Raw genomic sequence first — 9,091 nt, forward strand, 5'->3', positions numbered from 1 at the left:
CATCTAATTTTCATATTACCGCATTCATAGTTGCTCGATACTTAAAGGAATTTTTTGTTTTGTTTTCCAGGACATCTAAAAGCTACTCCATAGTTATTTATAAATAAATGTATTTTTATATATATTTTTTTTGTAATTTTCTTTTTTTTTTTTTTAGATACATTATACTCTCATATTAAAGAGTATCCATCATATTATTATTTGTTCTATGTTTTTTTAATTAAAATATATTTGAAGGATCTATGTATTTCTATCATCACATTGTAATCTTATTAGTTTAAAATAGTTTACTGTTGTGTATGAACTTTTAAAAGTTTTTTAAATGTTTATTAGAGAAAAATTCCAAAGCTAAAAATTATTAAATGTTCATGTCTAACATAATAATAAGTTTGAAACCAAGCATCATCTTATAACAGTAATTAAAAATAATAACGATAGGTAGATTATTATTTTGCATATTTTAATGATTGTAAATAATATAGTTGAGTATGCTATACTCGCTAACTCAAATTAATTGTAATGATTTCTTTTATCATAATAATGTAGTTTTTTATCATGCTTGGTTTTAAATATTTTGTATTTTTGTGTGATGTATTTATTACAAATTAGAGCGATAATACTGAATAATTTTTAAACTTGTTACCTCAAATAAAATATATAAATATATTTTTTATTCTTTTAATATAATCTAAGGGTCATTGGTTTTTAATGCATACGTGTAGTTAATATGTATTATAATATATAACAAAAAAAAATCAATCTACATATTGTACAATAACAATTTTGATAATTTCGAGTATGAATAATAAATAACAAATATGAGTATACTAAGCTAGTGACTTCAATACAATTTTCTGAACTTGATTTAAAAATACAATTTTTCAGTTTTTTTATTACCATTAAAATCGTTGAAACTGAATAAATGGTTATAGTGTTTTTATTATTATCTTTACAATTTTATGTTTTAATAATTACATACTACTACAAAAATAAAATAAACCAATTTTTATACAATACAAATGTGTTTGGTATATCATATCAGTTTAAATAGTGTGTATGTCAAGGCCAAGTGAATCGTAATAAAGATGTAAATTTCTAAAAATATATAACATACGTATAATGTATATATGATTTGATTTTTTGATATATGATTTCATATGTCAGATTATTTTCATAATAAGAATTATCTGCGAGATAGTCAATAATTTTAAGTCAAAACAAGGTTTGAGATTGCTCAACGATGATTCATCGGTTGGCATAGGGCAGCATAAATATATTCAAATATTGGTCTGAACATTTTTAAAATAGGTATAATTTTAGAAATGATTAATTCGAATATAAATGCTAATAAAATAACTAAAATTGTTGTTTTTTGTAAATATCCGATTTTTGTCAAAATCTTAACTTCAAATATCTATAAAAATCTAGTTAACGTTAAAAGTCTGGTACCAAGGACGTAACCAGGGGGGTTTCAGGGTTCAGACCTCTCTCACCCGAAATTTTGAAATAAGATTGAATAGGTTTAAATGCCTATTACATTTAAAATTTGTATAGTATAACATATTTATACTCTAAACCCCTCCAAAATTTTTTTCTGGCTACGGCCTTGTCTGGTACACTCTAATTTAGAGCTTAACTGTTTACCTATACATTGACTTCGCAGGTTATCATAGTTCCATTATATTTACTAAGCTGAATTTAAAAAACGTCTTCGTAAATGCGTTATAAAAATCTAAAAGTTTATAAAAGATGGCTTACCTATTTAAGCATTATTTCCATAGTAAGCTCGAATTGTTCAACTGTCGTTTTAAAGTTAATCTTAGTTAAAGCCATAATTGAAAAATGGATACATGGAATTGTCTGTGTGCCTAAGGCTTACAAAAACTGGTGCTGCGGATATTATATATACTATTTTGCTAAAACCTCATTTATTTAAATCGGTTACCTTTATGCATAGTACCAGCTAGTAGGTATATAAAATAAATATGTGTAGATTATAATTTCTGTATTAAATATTATTTTTGTCAGAGCTTTATTAAGATTAATTCTACCGTATATCTTTATAATACAGGTTTAAATTAATCAAATTTTTAGTTGTAGCACTTATTAATTACTGTTAACCTACAAATCTCAAATTTTATCGCTAATAATTTACATTCATTTTGATTTTGTAAATATTTACCAAAATTATAAACTTTACTAATATAGAAAATGAAAAAAAAAACGAGTACACATAAATAATTTAAGAGTTTATATTATAATAGGTAATAGTATTATTTTTTACAGTAAGCTATTGAAATTTTCGCCAAAATAGTGATTTATACATTTTACTCTGAACATAAGTAACTATAAAAAATGTAATAACGTGAAATCGAAATTGTTTGAGTCGTGTTCTGTAAGAGAGATTTATATAAATATACATTTTTTTAAAACACCAGTTTTTGTGAGTATTTACGTACGCGGAAAGAAGGGTGCAAACATTGAACAATAAAGCTCACGAAAGTACCGGAACGGAATTTACAAGTCATAAAAAATATATATAATAATAATAGTAGAAAAAGAACATTGTGAATAATGGATGTTTGTTGTATACAATTTCCACGACCTAGCTATGTCCAGTTCAATGAATGAGGATGTTAAATAATTATAAATAATATTAATATACGCCTACGAGTAAGAATTTTATTTTCAGCTTGAGTTATCCTATTTCGAAAAATTCATAAGTAATATATGTTTTTATTCGTACATTAAAATAATTATACATCAGTAAAATATTCTTATTAAAATAATTTTTCACATTCCGATATGATAGATATATATATATATACAATAAATTATAAATATATCATATTAATATATTATTATTACCCATAACTAAATGTAATAAATAGGCTACCTATTTGAAGAAAAACAATTTTGAAACATTTATCGACTACTTACCTTTATACCATTTAAAAAAACTGTATTTAATATAATTGTATCATTAAGTTATGTAGTTTTTTAGTATTAACAATAATTATTAAAAAACCTATCGTATATTATTGCGATTTCATCTCAAATCATCATAAACTCTGTATCTAGAAAGTATACCATTATTAAGTATGGTTTTAGCCCAATTTTTGATTCATAAAAGGAATATTGTATGAAACTTTTGGAGCGCTTTTACTGCACAAAAAGTTTTTAACAAAACAAAAAAAAGTAGGTACATTATTATAAAACCATTTGCTTTCTCTCTGCTTTCAGAATCAAAAATGTACAGAATTAAGAGAAACTTTGAACGGTAAATTAATTTTGAATGTGATTTTTGTTTATATATAAGAGTAAGAATTTCAATTATTTATGAAGCTACTATATACAAATATTCGCTTATTGCAAACGTTAAAATAATAACTATTTGGTTACATTTATTCCGTCCGATTAAGTTACAACTCGGTAATTTGTATATGAATTAACTTTTATAATATTCTGTTGTCTGTCGTGTAATGTGCTGTTAAATTTATGTTATTATTTTCAAAGCAATAGAATTGAAATAAATTGTCTATTCATTGTAAATATATTTTTTTTAAACCATTTTTTGTAATTAAAAAATATAATAAATATTACATAGTACCTATATTATTATAATTCTTAAACATAAATTAATTTAGTACCATAGTCAATTTTAAATGTATAAAAAGTTCGTGGATATCCTGACTGTGTTTTATATCTATATACGATATTAAATAGTCCAAGTGCATCTTTGCTTCTAGGAGTCCGTAGTTGTAGGTATTAAAATAATAATATTATACAAATTGAACTTTGTGTAGAACTTTTAAGAGGTAGAACTGACGATCGACTATGAAATAAACATCAAATTATTGATAAAATTAGTGATATGTATAATCGTGTAATGTTTAATGTATAACAAAAAATAAAATAAAAAAAGAATTATTATTATAATATTAAAATAAGTACACTTACCCCAAAAAAAATATTTTTTTATGGTGTTTGTTATTAAGAGATCGTCATACCCGCGTGTGATGTCTCTGTCTTACTAACGTACATCATAACAAACTGGCATTCAGCAAAACACATTTTGTGATGTCAGTTTAAATATTAGAGTACATTAATTATCAAATTTAAAGGTAAAAATATAATCTAGAAAATTACATTTGTTTTTATTGTTATTATCATTTTAAAGTAAGTTATGAATATTTTAAAGTTGTAATATTTTACATAGCTATTAATTAACTTTAAAATGATATAATATCAATAAAAGCATAATATGTCATTTTTTAAATAATATTCTTACCTTTGAATTTGATAATAGGTAAGTTTACTAGCTAACACACAAAATTTGTTTTGCTGAACACAAATTTGTTATTGTGTACGTTAGTAAGACAGAGATAACATGTATAATATGGCGTCCTCTTCGTAGTTTAGCCCGGGTAACTCTAAACGAATTTAGATACATTGGACTACAAAAAAAAAAAAATTATATTTTTTTTCTGAACGCCCTTGGGTGATACCTTATTTCGGATGCATTCGGGACTTTAAATAAGGGTCATACCCGGATAAACTTAGGAAGCTCCCAGAAAGATTACCACCAACTTACATAATAAGCGTTTTTTTATTTAAATATAGCTATTTTGTACTAGAAATTCACATTTAGAAATCTGTTATCCAAAAACTAGTACTAAGGGTACTCTAAAATACCTATAGTTGTTGTCAAGGACTGTAGTGTAAATTATATTATTTTCTCCCAGTTTTGACACAATATCATCTCGAGGTAATTCAACTAGTATTATAGATAAACCACTACTACCTACTAGGTTTTAACTAGGATCTATGGACCTTTGTATAAAACAAGGCACATATAGTTTGACTATACATAGTAAAGACATTTATTTTACAACACTATTATTGCTACTGCAATAGTTTTATAATATTCTTTAACTTTGAATTAGATTTTTTTCTCACATGATTTGTACGTCATAATTACGTGTACTCCAGGAGTGCTACAATATGATATAATAATAAGAATGTATGTAGGTACTTACTGTTTATTAATGCATAATTTTTATTTACTATGTCTGCGTCCTAAGTATATGTCCGCATTTTTTTTTATGTTAATCGTCGCGCAAACTTTATGCTAATGTTTTCGAGTGTATACGCAGTATTATCCAATATGAGCATCTTGTATGCAATACGCGTTCGTCATCGTCATTATTAATATTGTCGTCGTTGCGGTTGGTGACATAAACTATGAATATTCTGACACAACCACACGCCATGACGTTTGGTTAACGGAGGTGAATACTTGTTTATCACTGGGTTGGCTTATGAGTTAAGACTTGAGAGTGCACTACAGGTATGTGGACGATGTGCGCACGTCCTTCATCTCGGCCGCAATCGTCGTTGTTGTAATTAAAATAATAATAACATTTATCACGGACCATTGTAGTGCTATACATAAAATTGTATTACTTGTTGCAATATTCTGTCTAAATTGTGTATAATATGTCAAAAAATGGAACCGACCGATCGCCATGATTTATACGCGAGAACCCAGTCTGTCTTTAGCTGTAAACAAAATGTCAAGAAGTAACAGGCTTTTTTTTTATCTAACCAAGATAGAAATAAAATATATTTAAATATACACACGTGTGGTGGTCTGGGATTACCGCACCAAAATAAAAATATATAATTTGCAGTTTGCCCCATATTAAATATACGTAACATGAACCATGCATAATAGGTAATATATGAAATAACTGTGGTTACATTAAAAATAAATTGTAATACAATATATTATATATATTTTATATATTATTATATTACTGATATTATTACTTAGTCGATTTTTTAGTAACTGTGTATATTTAGTATAGTTATATTGTATTGTAAAAAGCTAATTTAAATCTACCAGTGGATAACAATAATATTTCAAAATTGATGAATTTGAAGTTTGGACGGGCTTGTTACAAGTGTGCGATATACGAGTACAAACACGAGTTTCAAATTTCTTGAATCCAAAGGTAGAATTTATAATCTAAAGTACTTATCCAAAAGGCAAAAGTCTTCAATACTAAATAATTAATTATCTACTTTGATGGTTTAATATACAATCGTACTATTCGTACTTATTACTTTTTACTGATTATTCGGTTTTTGCGGCTAATTTATATTTATACACACGTTTTAGCTCCTGTAAGTAGATATAGCTTTGTTAGTATAATCAGGACTAAGACACTGTTATTGGCATAGATTTTTAACTTTGGTACAGGTTAGGTACAATTTAATATACCACAAATCTAAATCTATGAGTGGTGCAATTCACACATCAAATTTTGCTAATGTTGGTCAATATTTTGAAGCCGAACGATGAATGTATTAATTTTACTGTAATAATGTGTTTATTTTCGTCTTTTTTTATCAACTTGTGAAGCATAACAAATACTTATATTTTCAACTTCAATATGTTTTCTGGTAGTAAAGTAAATCTATTTGGTACTTTGGAGATTTAAAAGTAGACAATTTCAACTATATTTCTTGATAACTGGTTTTTAACAAAAATAAAAAATAAGGAAAAACGTGAATTTCTACATAAAACCGGTTTTTGACTTACTATATTTTATTATTTCAAAATTTAAAAACAAACAAAATATTTATGATAGTATTTTCTATATATATTTTATAATTTTCAATATAATTTAATTCTTATTGAACTATTTATAGGCATTTGAAATTTTCTTAATTTTTTTTAGTTTTTTCTATAAATATAATTAAAAAATTCACTTAATAAATTAACACCAGATTCTCTTGTTATTACTGGAAACAAATAAATAAAATTTGCTGATAATAGGTATCCAGTGTAACTCCGTCATCAATCATTGAATAATGTAATGTAATAATGTAATGTATAAAATAAATTTGAATCATTGTGCATAAAATAAAACGATTCTAAACAGTGAGTAAAAACGATTTACAAGTCTATACTAGTATACTATAGTATATTTATACCATAAGTATAATAATAGTATATATTTATATTTCTACTATAGTTAATAATCATTAATTTTACTATAAAAATACGGTAACGATAAGCATAATTATTTTTTGTCAAAGACGCATTTATTACATTTTTAATATTTAATTTTTACAATAAATGTTTACCTATAGGTTATAGGTACTATAGATATTCAATTTATTTGAAAACTTTTAATTGATACCTATTCTAATACTTACCCTGTTTTGAATCTCCCGGTATTGTTGGTATTGTAACTTTTTTTTAATTAATCTCATTACGATGTAGAGAATATCGAACCGTTGAAATTTGCGAACGTCACTCGAGATCGTATTTTATAAAGTTTATAGTTTATTTTCAAATAAATAGGAAACTAAAAATAATTCTGAGATAAAAAAAATAAGATTTAAAAAAAAATGCATTGATTTTATTATTCACATTGTTTGTTGAAGTCTTATTGTAGTTCTCAAACAATATTATTGACTATATAGGTTTATGGGTAGTTCGGTTTTAGTTTACATGTTAATTCCAAACGTATAAAGTCAACCTTAACCATAGGGATGGTCGTGCCCGTGTGTAGGAGCTTAAAAACATTAAATCTATTTTGTAAGTTTTCGTCGCGATAAAAAATATAATATCACTAATTGTGTATAGAAAGTTATAATTACAATTTATTTATTGTATAATACAGGATGATATTGACGTAACTTCAGTAAAACGTTCAAAATGAATTGCATTGACAGTCATGTACTGTTAACTTATTAAAAATAATGTACTTAAAGTATCTTTGAATTAGTTTATCTTAACTAAGATTTTTCATAACAGGTTAATAATAAAAAAAATTAGAACCGGGTTTATCTTGAATATTTAGTTGTACCGCATCATCATTATTTGTACACTTGCTAGTTGCTGTGTAGTCATTATACGATGTATTGTAATTGAGTTGATGCTTTTAAAAAAATATATAGACGATAAAGCCTATAATTATTACAGTTGTTAACAAGTTTCAAGCTATAGATTCGGGTATGAATACATTTGTCTAGATGACAAATTTAACTCTCGTGTTTTTACAAATTTTAAATTATATTTAAAAAAAAAAAACTTAACCGAGTCGAATTAAATACAATCAAGCGTTAAAACTGTTGTCTATTTAAAATAGTTGTCTTGTTAACCGCTATTTTTACGCTTTCAATTCAAGCATTATTAACTTTACCTCGAAACCGTGTACACAATCTTAACCATTCTTCAATATATTATCAAGTACATAAGTTATAACATATAACTCGTATTAAGTCACAAACGAATGATATGTATAAAAAATATATTTTATGTATAAGCCGAAAACAATATCAACGGACGCAGGCGATAATATTGGTAAGTATATATTATACGGGATGAGATACGACGCGTTATTGTTAACAGTCGCCGTTGTAGACACCGCGGCATTATCAATAATAATAACATCGAGTGTATACAATATATACTATGTAGACTTCGGTAGGTCGACGTTCGGTGAACTTTTTTCTTTTATTTTTTATTAGATTTTTTTCTGGTTTTTATATATTTTTTTCGTCCGTTCACGTATCATATATAATGTATACGTTTGCGAGCGTTTCCGAAGAAACGGAATTCGAAACCGTCAAACTGAGAAAGAATGTCAATATAACGCTCTGTGCGTATATATGTATATAATGTAGCTATATACAGTGTATTACACGCGGTTTGTCGACTTGCATGTGCGCGGGTTTTTTTTTCCGGTTCTGAGCGCGGGTAGATGACGATAATAATAATAATAATAATAATAATAATATGTCATCCGTCTCGTCACCGCCCCTCCGCCGCCGCCGCCTCCCCCGGTCAGCGGTCTCGCGCGATACGACCTCTGCACGAGCGTCGGGAAGACCGTATACAGCATCGCGCCCGAAGGCGATCGTTTCGCTGCAGCCGGTTTTCCCCTCTACTTCGCGCCGCCGCCACCGCTGTCGCGTGATATATGACAATTATTATTATTATCGTTAAACGTTATAATAATATTATTATCATAACATTATCTCTCCGCAGGATTCACCGTCCGCAATAACGCGC

Source organism: Rhopalosiphum maidis, chromosome 1 (genome assembly GCF_003676215.2).
Source record: "Rhopalosiphum maidis isolate BTI-1 chromosome 1, ASM367621v3, whole genome shotgun sequence".
Taxonomy (NCBI): domain Eukaryota; kingdom Metazoa; phylum Arthropoda; class Insecta; order Hemiptera; family Aphididae; genus Rhopalosiphum; species Rhopalosiphum maidis.